The following is a 15,378-nucleotide window of genomic DNA, read 5'->3' as shown; positions in this document are numbered from 1 at the left end:
CATTGCTCCTGAAATGATAACCAATGTGTATATATGTTCTGTACATGTCATGTTTACTATGTTGTGACTGTTTATATATGTTTTGCTTACTGGAATAGCTGCGTGATCCTACCAGTACACTGTGGTTGTGTACTGATACTGCACTTGCTCGTTCTTTGTTGAGTACATGGCATCTTCAGGCGGCTACTAATAGACCTCAACTAGGAGATAAGTGATCGAGACCGAATTCAAGAGTGAATCAGTTCTTCCAGGCTACCATGAGTTCTCCATTTGCTTAGTTCATTTTCTTCGGACTTAGATTAGTACTTTAGATATTCGTCTGTTTAGTTTCGGGGTTGTGCCCCTATTCATAGACTTGTTGACCTTTAGAGTTTTGGTACATTGAATTTTAGGTTCTAGGCATTGTTTCCGCAAATGTTTAGTAATGGTGTGTCAAACTTTCAGAGTTTATGGGAATTAACTCCAGTTTATTTATGCATTTAAACCTGCTTCTGTATCTTTAAATGCCTTAATTTTCGTCAAATTTGTTAGACGGGTTGTAGTAATAGTTCTCCCACCGGAGGGTTAGTGTTTGTGTCAATCACGACGGTCTGAGTCATGACACTTAATTACATCAGACGGAGCCACGTGTATGTCAGGGTGTCCAATTGAATATCCTTTGTCGAAAAAAAAATCGTATATAAGTATAATGACACACAAAGTGATTAACATGTTTTGGACACCCTTGACACAATAAGTTGGTGTAGCCCAACGGATTTCAGACGCCTTGAATGAGTTTCAGATGCCTTGAATGAGCAAGCATTTTTTGGCTGCACAATTTTTGGACCACCCTTAATAAAATTTGAACCACCCTTCATAAAATTTTGACTCCGCTACTGCCTACTGATTACATCGAACAATTTTATACCAATACTTTTACCTTAGTATAAATATCAATCCTCACGAGGAAACAACGATATACACTTCTAATTTCCCCCAGAAAAGTTCCTACATAACTTACCAATATTTAATCAGAATTATGAGAAAATGATATAGTGCTAATATATGTAAATATTATTGCGCTTTCAAAGTTCACTTATGTAGACGTAGAATTAATTTGAATTTAAGGCATAATATATAAATGCGTCTTTTAATTGGCTTTTTATGGCACTTTTTAGAAAATATGAAATTAGCTGCATAATTTATCGATAATTCTTATCCATCACTAAATAACTTTTAGCTAGTTGATTTTTATATAATTCATGGCTAATCTATAGTTAAATTGAATTATCATGAGGTTTTTTTTTTGTTTAGCTACGAATTTCTGCCCGCATCTAATCTTAGTTTTCTTGTAGTCCGTCCTTAAAATTTGAGTGTGCACAAGTAGACACTTAAACTTGTATAACAGATACACACATCCTTCTAATTGGTGTCTTAAGTGACAATTAGTGTCCTACACGACATCCTACGGGCTATGTGGTGTCCTATATATATTACGTGTGTCTACTTGTTTATCTTTATACTCCCTCCATTCCATATTGATTGAATTTTTGAGAATTTTTTCATTTTTTAAATTAACTTAATTGTTCAATCTTCAAGACTATTTTTAAAATATTCTTCCAATTTTTACCCTTTATTTGGATTTTCAATGTGATGACTTCAATAAATTTGACAATAATTAATAAGGATAAAAATGGAAAACTATGTTCAATTTATGTCTTAATCTACTTTTTTTAAAGGGTGTGAAACTCCTCAAAAATTCAATTAATATGAAATGAAGGGAGTACAAGTTTAAAAGTCTACTTATACAAACTTAAATTGGAGAGCATAAATATCAGCTAAAACCGAATTAAATGATATAATTATGTACTATTATGTCTTATTGTCTTCAATTAACCACCTGAAAAGTTGGAGGGATGACATATTTGTTTACTATTCATTCTTTGGAACGTAAAAAGTCACAAATTTCATGATGTAATGAATATAAAAAGTCACAAATTTCATGATGTACTAACACATCTTTCACAAGAAAATTAAAAGCCTAAATGATCATAAGTGGGTATCATCTTCTCTTTATTTTACTAATTTTAAAAAACGATTGCTATTATTTGAAGTTTTTCCCATATACATGAGTAACAATTAGCATTTAATTAAGGCATAATATATAAATATGTCTTTTAATTTGGTTTTATTTTATATTTATAACTTTCAATTTTGAGTGTGAACAAGTAGACATTTAAATTTGTTTAAAATTAAACAAATAGATACACATATCGTACATGACATCTTATTTAACAATTTATATCCTACATAAGATTCATATGTTTATTTGTTAAACATTATACAAATTCAAGTGTCTACTTATTTACATCCAAAATTATATGATATAAATATAAAATTAAATTAAATTGAAAGACGCATTAATTATTTAGTACAATGAACGTGGTTTCAAGAACTCCAAGCTAGTGTCTTCTTGTTTATCAGATTCATTTTATCATTTATTGGAATGTAAATCGACTTTTTTGGTACAAAGATATTATAATAGAAATATTTTTAAGTAAAGGGAAAAATGGCCATTCAATTTTTGATGAATATTTTAATTAAATATTTTGTAATATTTTAACTTATCATAGGGGTATAATGGTAATTCAACTTTGCACATTGAACCCGTGTCTTATATTATAGCCTATATAAAGCCCTCAAACTCCAATAATTTGACTAAACAAAACTCATTATACCAAATCCATGAAAAATATGTCTTGTTCACTCAAATTCCAATTGTCCATTTTGGTTTATCTCTTAACCCTATTTTCATTCCCCTTTAACGCAACATCAAATTTCTTTAATATTGATGTCATTAGTGAGTTAATTGATCCATTATACATTGATTGTATAATGAATTGTAATATTATTGAACCAAGAGTTTGTCTTAAACAATCAAATCTTCATAGATATCATGTTGAAATAAATACTGGTAGATTAGAACCTAGTCTTCTATGTAACATGACTGCTTGTCCTAGGTATGAAACTTTCCTAATTTTTCAATTTTATAGAGATATACCTAGGTGTGATATCGTACGTAAAAGGTGCACTTGGAACATTATGGAAGGTGGTTTGTACCTCTTTTATAACTTGACGGAAAATTTGGAGAAGAAGAAAAAGTTGTCAATATCACCTATATTATCATACAATATAGATGATGTTGTCAATAAGTTGATTGATCCAAAGGAAACTTGATAAGTAAGTATCTTGGAGTCAGATTCAATATCTAAGATTTGGAGTTTCTGAGTTTCGCATTCTAGTGATTGTTTATGTACTTAGCCATAAGTATTGCAAGAAAGACTAATGTAAGATTTTCATTATCATGTGATAAACTCTATATATATTACATATTTCTATTTGTGCCCTAATTTTTCTATCAATTCCTATGGAACACAACACAAGAAATGAGAAATCAAATTGTAGTAGCATAATGTTGTGCTAACAATATAACGATTTATTCCACTTAAAACACTCTTAGCCATAAAACAAGCCAAGGACAATTGAGAAGCCAGGAAAAAGTAAATATACGAAGAAATAAAGAAAATTTAAAATTTGTTACATATACATAAAAATAATTTTAACTATGTATATGGTGTAATTCTCCGAGGACCTTGCACCCCTAGCTCCGCCTTAGATAATCTCAAGGGCCAAATACTCTCCAAAAGATTTAGCGCAACACAATCCCCCCTTCTATTTTTTCATTCTTGAATTTCATGTATCTCAACTATTCTCCAATCGTTCCTTCCAATGTCAAATATAAACAAGGGTAAAATCTCACTAGATGAAACTGATAGAAGCTCTCTCTTAATGTTATGTATGTTAGTGGTACATAAATGGACAGAGATTGTGTTTTTAAGTAACTTTGATGGTAGCTCAATCGATTGCTTCACCCATACTGTCTCATTTTGAAGAACATATAAATTTATTATCTGAAAATTTGAAGTATTCACTTATTTTGGTGAGTATCCCCTTATTATCTCATCGGGCAATATATATGATGGTACAAATTACCTTCTCATCTCTAAATGTAACTATATTACGATTTACGTGGTCCAAAGAAATTTATAAAATAAATAACCCTGTCGATACAAACACTCTCTTTCCTCTTGTGGAAAAAGTTGGGAATATTTATGGATGCCTTCCTCCATGATTTATCCACTCCAATACTGAAAATCCAATAACTTAGTGAGTTATCAATTACCAAACATACCTTCAATACTATAAATTTCTTGATGGTGGGATCAAAACCTAAGGAACAACAAATCAATGAACTTGTTATAATTTATTCCATCGATGGACTAGGAAGAAAGACATGTTCTTTTGTAAACTGATTACAAATAGCAACATCTCCTCGATATGTGGACTACGCCATTGATAGACTCTGTATAGTGATTAAGATTTCGAAAACATGGACCATTCAAGTACTTGACGGGACAAGAAACACAAGTCAAATCATCTTGTCCTAAATTGTATATGATAAATTTTTCGTTCAAAGTTATGTAATGCACAAGAAAGTCAGCTACACGGCTTTTTTGATGTGCTTCATGAATAAATGTTCTGATGTAAAAGAGTTAAACAATTTTGAAACGCACCTAAAACGCATTAAAGACTTGGCAGGAAGTCGTTTCAAAATTTCAAAGACAAGCTTGTCGGGAATGTTAGAATTACTCATGATGACCATATTATTTCTTATTGGTTGTGGCAAACGACCATATATAGTATTATAAAATTGGACTAGTTTTTTTTTTGTCCTTATATTATGACTCTCAGTGTCATAAGGATACCCAATATTTTAAAAATTAAATACTTAACATCGTCTTTTCAACTCTATTAGGACTGTTTTCAATTCACAGTAGGAATATTAAATTTTTTCTTATATAAAATGTGTAAAACATTATCACTTAATTAATATCCTAATATATATATATATATATATTTATTTATTTATTTATTAAAATCCTCACTTAAGTCCTATTGGAGCAAGAGTTCAAGTTCGAGAGCAATTGAACCATGCTTAAAGGAGGAGTTATTGAGGTTGGTATCAATTTGTTTAATTCCGTTTTGATCCGACATAAAATTTAAAATATTAAAAAATATTTAAATTTTATAGTCTTAAACATGTCACGCCACGAGCCTACGTCCTGGGAGGTACTGTCACTCGAGAACCATTGCTGGCCCCAAGCGAACCCTTGGCCTGACTTACTACTCAGCGGAAGACTTAAATAACAAGAAAATAGTCTTAAATGATGAACTCATGAAATAAACTTAGAATGTCTTAAAAGAAACATTCAACTAGCCAAGATGGCACCTCAAGTCTCAAAAGATAAGCCAATAACAAGGAAAAGACAAATGAACTAACTGACTGTCTATGAAGCCTATAATAACTGAGATGGATGTCGAGACAAGATCCACGACATCCTAATGAACTAAAATACTGAAAAGCGATAAAATAATATCCTCCGGAAGCAAGGAGGCTCACCAATGAACTCTAAAGCTCAACTAGAATCAACGATGCGTTGGATGTTGATCCTGGTTACCTGTATCTGCATCATAATAATGATGCAGGCCAAATGACATCAGTACATTGAATGTACGAGCATGCGAGGGGAAATTCTAAAACAAGACATAAGCTTGAAAAGGAACTGAAAGAATAAACCTGGTCTCAACTCAATTCAACTAAACTGAACTCATTTCAATATAAAGCAATAATATAAATGCATTATAAAGAAAGGCTTTAAACATGGATAACAACTTTGTGTATTTAGAAATACAATAGTAACTCTGTATGTATGCAAAAATACAATATAAACTCTGGATGTATATAAAACTACAAGTAACTTTGTGTATATAATAATATAAAATACTTCTGTGGGAGTTTCTCTAACCGACAACCATCACTTAAGAGCTATGAGATGATACAATGTTTTGCCTTACGCTGCCAGGGCCAACTTATACCTTGCCGAGGGTATAGAACCTGAATACTAAGTGGATCCACTAGTCTATGCTAAAAAGCACTAAGGAATCATCTAAAAAGTATGACCCTTTTCTACCCATGATGGCTACATGGTTTATGGGGGCTGAGAGTTTTCTAAACTCTCCCCCATAACGGTGCTCAATACTACTCCGAAAATATACTAGCTCATATGTTTTAAAAAATAACTCTTTGGTTTGAGATAATTACTCAAAAACTAGCCCGAAGGCTCTCTTGGAAATCAGTGTTTCCTCTGTTGCTTAATTGTGAAAGCATTTAGTCTTTACTGAAAACTAGCTCAAAGGCTCCTTTAGAAATCTCAGTTTCCTTTCTTATTTAAATGTGAAAACAATTTTACTCTTTGGGAATACATAGTCCCCATATACTCTTTTGGAGAAATGAACTTCAATCTTTACTCTTTCATCAACTCAAAACTCAAGTTTTAAAACAAAGTTAAAACATTTGTAAAAGACTTTTGGAAAACTCTATGAACTTCTCTTGACTTGACTCTTAACTTTCCTTGAATTGAAATATGGATTCAAGGCTCATGATCTCATTCTATGGATGATTTCATGTTGTTTAGACGTACCTTAGAGTGTAGAGATCAACTAGGAAACATAGGTACATTTCAAGGTAACTCATACGGAAAGGAGTGGGAAAGGTTAGGAGACCTGGCATCCATGACACTCTTATTGGCGCGGGGCGCCAGAGGCAAAACTAAAGAACTGGAGTTGGGGCGCACTGGCTGGTGCGTCTCCCCAGAGTCCCAACTACATAACACTTTATGGGGCGCTCTGAGTGGCGCGGTGTCCCGCCCCTTTTCCCCAGAACTTTGACGAATTTCCTTGGTCGTTTTTCAACTCTAAATCCTCTAGATTCAATTGGTTCTTTCCCCAAACACTTCGATTCGAATACATAACCAAAATATGCAAGAATCAACTCAAAACAACATCTAATTTCATGAGTTTAAATCAAGAACTCCTTAACAACTTCAACAATCAAGAACCCAATAGAAACTTCAACAAAATCCATCAAGAACTCAATTTCTATACTTTCAAGAATATAATTTCGCTGAATTAAAATCATGATTGGCGCGTGGGTGAACGAACTCAACACTATGTGATCTCACATACCTCGTAGGGATTAACCCTTGGCGAAATCCACAAGTCTAGCTTCAAGAACTTGACGATTCCTTGCTTCTTCTTCTCTTTTCTCCTCTTCTTTTCTCTTCTCTCAAAACCCTAACTTATTTTGATAAAGCGTAAACTGAATCCAATCAGTTTAGACCCCAACTTAATTACCAAAAATGAATTTAATTAATTCGGTAATGAAAAGACCATAATACCCTTCTAAAATCCGGTTTTGACTTTCCTTATCTAGAAAGCCCAACTTCAAATGGGAATATCTCCCTCATACAAACTCGAAATTCAGCGAACTCAACGGCGTTGGAAAGATAATTCAAAGATATTTCCTACGGTATCTTGTAGTACACCTAACTCATCCTGATATAGGAGTTACGATCGTTTGAAGTTGACCTAAAACTCATACTTTGCTTAACTTGTCAAACCACCGCTGCTAACTCTGATGGTAGCTCCAATTCATAAGCTACATTACCAATCCTTTTGGATATTCTGTAAGGGACAATATACCAGGGACTAAGTTTCCCCTTCTTACCAAATCTCATAACACCCTTCATCGGTGAAACTTTCAAGTATACCCAATCATCTACCTCAAACTATAACTCCCTCCTCCTAATATCAGTGTAGGATTTCTGACGACTCTGCGCTGTTTTCAACCTTTCTTGTATAACCTTCACTTTCTCAATAGCTTGATGAACTAAGTCTAGTCCTATCAACCCAGCTTCACTAAATTCAAACCATCTAATAGGAGATCTGCATCGCCTCCCATAAAGAGCTTTATAAGGAGCCATCTGGATGCTAGAGTGGTAACTATTGTTGTAAGCGAACTCAATGACAGGTAGGTGATCATACCAATTACCTTTGAAATCAATCACGCATGCCCTCAACATATCTTCTAAAGTCTAAATAGTGCGCTTTGCTTGACCATCTGTGTGAGGATGAAAAATAGTACTTAAATTCACCTTTGAACCCAAGCCTTTCTGAAAAGATTTCCAGAACTGTGCATTAAATTATGCACCTCTATCTGATATAATCAAAACTGGCACCCCATGAAGTCTAACTACCTCTTGAAGATACAACTTGGCATAATCCTCTACTCAATGGGTAGTCCTTACCGAAAAAAAGTGGGCTGATTTTGTCATTCTATCAACAATCACCCAAATCGAATCATGTTTCCTGCGAGACCGTGGCAACCCAGTAATGAAATCCATATTGATCATCTCCCATTTCCATTCTGGAAGTTCTATATTCTGAGCCATACCACCGGGCCTTTGGTGCTCTACTTTAACTTGTTGACAATTTGGGCATTTAGCAACGAACTCAGTAATACCTTTCTTCATACTATTCCACCAATATACTTCTCTCAAGTCATGATATATCTTTGTGGAACCCGGATGGATAGAATATATGGAGTTATGAGCTTTCTCCATGATACTCTCTTGGAGTTCATCCACCCCTGGTACACACAACCTACCTTGATACCTCAATACACCATCTCCCCCTTGTTCAGAAGCCATTACTTTTTGCTTATGAACACTTGCCTTCAATTCAAGCAAAATAGGATCTTGGTCTTGCTTCTCTTTCACTTCTGACATAAATGATGATTCAGCCCCATTCATCACAATTACTCCTCCTTCTGTGGAATCCATTAGTCGAACTCCTAATCGTGCAAGTCCATGCACATCTTTTGCAAACTCCTTCTTTTCTTCCTCAACATGGGCATTACTACCCATAGACAACCTGCTCAAGGCATCAACAACAACATTAGCCTTACCTGGGTGATAGAGGATACTCATATCATAATCCTTGAGAACCTCTAACCACCTCATCTGTCTGAGATTAAGATCTTTCTGATTAAACACATATTGAAGACTCTTGTGATCGGTGAACACATCCACATGAACACCATAAAGATAGTGACGCCATATTTTCAAAGCAAATACTACAGCAACCAACTCTAGATCATGGGTTGGGTAATTCTTCTTGTGAACTTTCAGCTGTCTGGAGGCATAAGCTATAACTTTGCCATTCTACATTAACACACAACCCAAGCCAACTCTGGACGCATCACAATATACAACAAAGCCTTGCGTACCTTCTGGTATGGTCAACACTGGGGTAGTAGTCAACCTCTTTTTCAATTCCTGAAAGCTTTTCTCACAAGCTTCAGAACATTGAAACTTCACTGTTTTCTGAGTCAACTTGGTCAAAGGGGACGAAATAGATGAGAACCCCTTTGCGAACCTTCTATAATATCCAGCCAACCCCAAAAAACTCCTAATATCAGTTGGAGATGTGGGTCTCGGTCAATTATGCACTGCCTTTATTTTTTCAGTGTCAACTTTAATTCCCTCACTGAAAACAATGTGGCCTAAGAATGCCATAAACTCAAGACAAAACTCACACTTAGAGAACTTGGCATACAACTCTCTATCCTTTAGAGTTTGGAGAACTATTCTGAGACGACTAGCATGATCTTCCTCATTCCTAGAATAGATTAGAATGTCATCAATGAACAAGATAACAAATATATCTAAATAAGGCTTGAATACTCTATTCATAAGGTCCATGAACGCTGTAGGTGCATTAGTTAAATCGAACGGCATGACCAGAAACTCATAATGACAATAACGGGTCCTGAAAGCTGTCTTTGGAATATCACATTCCCTTTCTCTTAGCTGATGGTAGCCAGATCTGAGGTGTATCTTAGAGAAACAAGTGGTACCCTGAAGCTGATCGAAGAGATCATCAATTATCGGCAGAGGATACTTATTCTTGATGGTAACCTTGTTCAACTGACGGTAATCTATATACATCCTAAGGGAACCATCCTTCTTCCTCACAAACAAGACCGGAACCATCCTAAGGGAACCATCCTTCTTTCTCTAGGAGATCTTTCAACTGCTCTTTTAACTTTTTTAACTCTACTGGTGCAATCCTATATGTCGTAATAGATATAGGAAGAGTCCTAGGAATAATATCTATACCAAAGTCTATTTCTCTCTCAAGAGGGACTCTGGAAAGACTTCTGGAAACTCTTTTACTACTGAAACTGACTGAATATGAGGTATCTCAACACTAGAGTCATTAACTCGGACTAAGTGATAGACACACCCCTTGGAAACTAACTTCCTTACCTTAAGGTATGAAATAAAATGACCCTTAGGCACTGCTGAACTACTTTTCCACTCAATAACTGGTTCATTAGGAAACTAGAACTTGACAACTCAAGTTCTACAATCAACTGAGGCATAACAGGCATGAAGCCAGTCCATACCAAGAATAACATCAAAATCTACCATGTCTAACTCAACTAAATTAGCCATAGTGCTCTTGTGATTTATGGAAATGGTACAATCACGATACTCTCTCTGCTAGAATAGACTCACCAACAGGTGTAGAAACACTGAAGAGCTCACTAAGTTTTTCAGAAAGAACATCAAAATTCATCGCAACATAAGGATTTACAAAGGATAAAATCGCTTCTGGATCTAGCAAAACATAAACATCAAAGTTAAAGACTTAGATCATACCAGTGACAACATCTGGCGAATCCTCTTGCTCTTGACGACTAGTGATAGCATACAATTGGTTTCCTCCCTCGCCTGCCCCTGAAGTAGCTCCTCTAGATGCAGCTCTGTTTGGTGGAGCAACTGAAGAAGACTGGGCTCTATTTCCCCCATTACCATTTCCCTGCTTGTTCTTAGGACACTCTCTTATAAAATGACCATTCTGGCCACACTTGAAGCAACTAGTGGAGCCATCACGACACATCCCTGAGTGACTTCTACCACACTTAGCACATGCAGGAGGCTTACTACTCCCTTGTACCATACTACCTTGAGAATGGGCAGGTCTATCTCTGAAACCCTGTGAATTATGACTATTGTACTCACCTTTGTTCCTTGGGCAGATGCACTAGCAGATGATGGAGCATGTCCCTTTTGTTGGAAAGATGACCGGTTGGCATTACTCTTCTGCTGCCTGGACTCATTCCCTGGCTTATCCCTATTATTTCGAAACTCCTCCCTATTTTTCAGCTTCTCTTCCTCAACCTGTTGCACATGGATCATCATCCTTGCTATGTTCATATCTCCTATCAATATAGCTACCCTGCCTTCTCTTCTAGACATACGAGACAACCCTGCAACAAACAAACTCATCTTGCTTCTCATGTCAGAAACCATTTCCAAAGTATAGCGTGAAAGTTGTATGAACTTCAGACTATACTCAAGAACACTCAAAAAATCCTACTTAAGAGTGAGGAAATCTCGTACCTTTGCCTCTCTCAGTTCTCGGGGAAAGAAACTCCCCAAGAAGGCCTCCTCAAAACAAACCCAACCTACAAGTGGTGCACCCTCAACTCGATTCTTCTTCCATTGATCAAACCAGATTCTAGCGACACCCTTCATTTGGTATGCAGCTAGTTCCACCCTCTCAGCATCGGCAACATGCGTAATCTCAAAAACCTTCTAAAGCTCTTCAACAATGTTTTTTGGGTCCTCAGTAACACTTGAACCAGTGAAGCTTGGAGGATTCATCCTTAAGAACTCAGGGATCCTCGAAGTATCAGCCCCTTCCTGTCGATTCTTCCTCTGTCCAACTTGATTGGTCACAACTTGACCTAACATCCAGATAGCTTCACGTAATTCAGCATTGGTGACCTCTCTTTGGGGTTGCACTTCTGGTGCATTGGGTACCCCTATCCAGTGGCTCAACATTTCTCTTAGCGAGATGACCTCTGACAACTCTTCATGGAGGCATGATCTGAAAGACACGCGCAAGCACGAGTTAGAAGAAACTTTATAGAGATTAACTCTATCGCACGAAATGAGTATGAAAAAAGTGAGAACATTCCTAAGTGTCGCAACCTCCTAATTATAGATGTGGCGCGCTTTACACCGATAACTAGGAATCTATAGACACGACTTCATAGACTCCCTAGGACTCCCTAGGACTCTTGAACTCTAGGCTCTGATACCCAGTTTGTCACGCCCCGAGCCTACGCCCTAGGCAGGACTGGCACTCGAGAACTATTGCTGGCCCCAAGCGAACCCTTGTCCTAGCTTACTACTCAGCGGAAGACTTAAATAACAAGAAAATAGTCTCGAAAGATGAACTCATGAAATAAACCTAAAATGTCTTAAAAAAAACATTCAACTAGACAAGATGGCAAGGCAAGTCTCAAAAGACAAGTCAATAACAAGGTAAAGACAAATGAACTAATTGACTGTCTATGAAGCCTCTAATAACTGAGATGGATGTCGGGACAAGACCCACGAAATCCTAATGAACTAAAATACTGAAAAGCGATAAAAGGGGATCCTCCGGAAGCAAGGAGTCTCACCAACGAACTCTGTAGCTCAACTAGAATCAACTATGCGTTGGATGCTGATCCTGGTTACCTGTATCTACATCATAACAACGATGCAGGCTAAATGACAGCAATGCATTGAATGTACGAGCATGCAAGGGGAAATTCTAAAACAAGAAATAAGCTTGAAAAGGAACTGAAAGAACAAACCTGGTCTCAACTCAACTCAACTAAACTGAACTCATTTCAATATAAAGCAATAATATAAATGCATTATAAAGAAAAGCTTTAAACATGGATAACAACTTTGTGTATTTAGAAATACAATAGTAACTCTGTATGTATGCAAAAATACAATATAAACTCTAGATGTATATAAAAATACAAGTAACTCTGTGTATATAATAATATAAAAATCCTTCTGTGGGAGTTTCTCTAACCGACAACCATCACTTAAGAGCTATGAGATGATATAACGTTTTGCCTTACGCTGCCAGGGCCAACCTATACCTTGCCGAGGGTATAGAACCTGAATACTAAGTGGATCCACTAGTCTATGCTAAAAAGCACTAAGAAATCATCTAAAAAGTATGACCCTTTTCTACCCATGATGGCTACATGGTTTATGGGGGCTGGGAGTTTTCTAAACTCTCCCCCATAACGATGCTCAATACTACTCCCAAATTATACTAGCTCATATGTTTTTAAAAATAACTCTTTGGTTTGAGATAATTACTCAAAAACTAGCCCGAAGGCTCTCTTGTAAATCAGTGTTTCCTCTGTTGCTTAATTGTGAAAGCATTTAGTCTTTACTGAAAACTAGCTTAAAGGCTCCTTTAGAAATCTCAGTTTCCTTTCTTATTTAAATGTGAAAACAATTTTACTCTTTGGGAATACATAGTCCCCATATACTCTTTTGGAGAAATGAACTTCAATCTTTACTCTTTAATCAACGCAAAACTCAAGTTTTAAAACAAAGTTAAATCATTTGTAAAAGACCTTTGGAAAACTCTATGAACTTCTCTTGACTTGACCCTTAACTTTCCTTGAATTGAAATATGGATTCAAGGCTCATGATCTCATTCTATGGATGATTTCATGTTGTTTAGACGTACCTTAGAGTGTAGAAATCAACTAGGAAACATAGATACGTTTCAAGGTAACACGTATGGAAAGGAGTGGGAAAGGGTAGGGACCTGGCGTCCCAAGCGCTCTGAGTGTCGCGGTGCGCCATAGGCAAAACTACAGAACTGGAGTTGGGGCGCACTGGCTGGCACGGTGCCCCAGAGTCCCAACTACAAAACACTTTGTGGGGTGCTCTCAGTGGCGCGGCGCCCCACCCCTTTTCCCCATAACTTTGACGAATTTCCTTGGTCTTTTTTCAATTCTAAACCCTCTAGATTCAATTGGTTCTTTCCCCAAACACTTAGATTCGAATACATAACCAAAATATGCAAGTGTCAAGTCAAAATGACATCTAATTTCATGAATTTAAATCAAGAACTCCTTAACAACTTCAACAATCAAGAACCCAATAGAAACTTCAACAAAATCCATCAAGAACTCAATTTCTATACTTTCAAAACATAATTTCGCTGAATTAAATCATGGTTGGCGCGTGGGTGAACGAACCCTATGCTATGTGATCTCACATACCTCGTAGGGATTAACCCTTGGCGAAATCCACAAGTCTAGCTTCAAGAACTTGACGATTCCTTGCTTCTTCTTCTCTTTTCTCCTATTCTTTTCTCTTCTCTCAAAACCCTAACTTATTTTGATAAAGCGTAAACTGAATCCAATTATTTTAGACCCCAACTTAATTACCAAAAACGAATTTAATTAATTGGTTAATGAAAAGACCATAATACCCTTCTAAAATCCAGTTGTGACTTTCCTTATCTAGAAAGCCCAACTTCAAATGGGAATATCTCCCTCATACAAACTTGAAATTTAGCAAACTCAGCGTCGTTGGAAAGATAATTCAAAGTTTTTTCCTACGGTATCTTGTAGAACACCTAGATCATTTTTATCTATGAGTTATGGTCGCTTGAAGTTGACCCAAAACTTATACTTAGCTTAACTTGTCAAACTTTTCAAATTTGATTATTTCCAAAAACTGTTTCTTTCAAATTCTAGTTCTTTCAAATAGCGAGGTGTTACAATGAGTCTGTATGAAATCAATTGAAAATCATGTAATTGGATCAAATCATGCATAATAAGATTGAATATCATTAATTGAATAATAATAAATGTGGCTCATGATGTTTTGCATAAAAACCCTGATAAAATTGAGTAAAACCAATTTAAGAGATTGAAATTCTTTTGGGACCCAATGGATGAAAGGATCCATTGGTGAATTCCCATACTCCTTGATAATCATATCCCAAACGTAATGGAGAAGAGACCCTTGAATCTCTTGAAACCCTAACCTTTACCTTGAGAGCTCTTGAGATAATATTGGAGAAGGAAGGGATTGGGAAGAATTGAGTGAATAAGAGGAATGGGTAATAATTTAAAGGGTAGAAGCAGTTATAGTTATATGGCAAGTTATAGGGCCAAAATGACATAGTTTAGGGGTTAATTGGGTAGGAAGAGACTAAAACACCCTTAATAAGAATCTATCGAACATGGTCTATGACTTTGACATACGGTCCGTAGGACTTTCTACGGACCATCCTAGTCAACCGTATCACTTTTACGGATACCTCCTACACCCTATACAACACTCTACTATTCTTCTTGTTTATTCGTAGGCCAAACATCAAAGACTTGACATTTTCCAAAAATTCACCAAGGTCCTACAAGTGCTTTCCTACAGTTCGTAGGTAGGATTCATAAACCTGCTGCATCAATGCCAAAATGCAAAATTTTCCTTCCCAACCCAACTTCCAATTTCTGAGGTGTTACATAAATCAAGCACTGCTTGGGACCCA

Source organism: Solanum tuberosum, unplaced genomic scaffold (assembly GCF_000226075.1).
Source record: "Solanum tuberosum cultivar DM 1-3 516 R44 unplaced genomic scaffold, SolTub_3.0 scf00621, whole genome shotgun sequence".
NCBI classification, from domain to species: Eukaryota; Viridiplantae; Streptophyta; class Magnoliopsida; order Solanales; family Solanaceae; genus Solanum; species Solanum tuberosum.
This window is presented reverse-complemented; position numbering follows the sequence as displayed.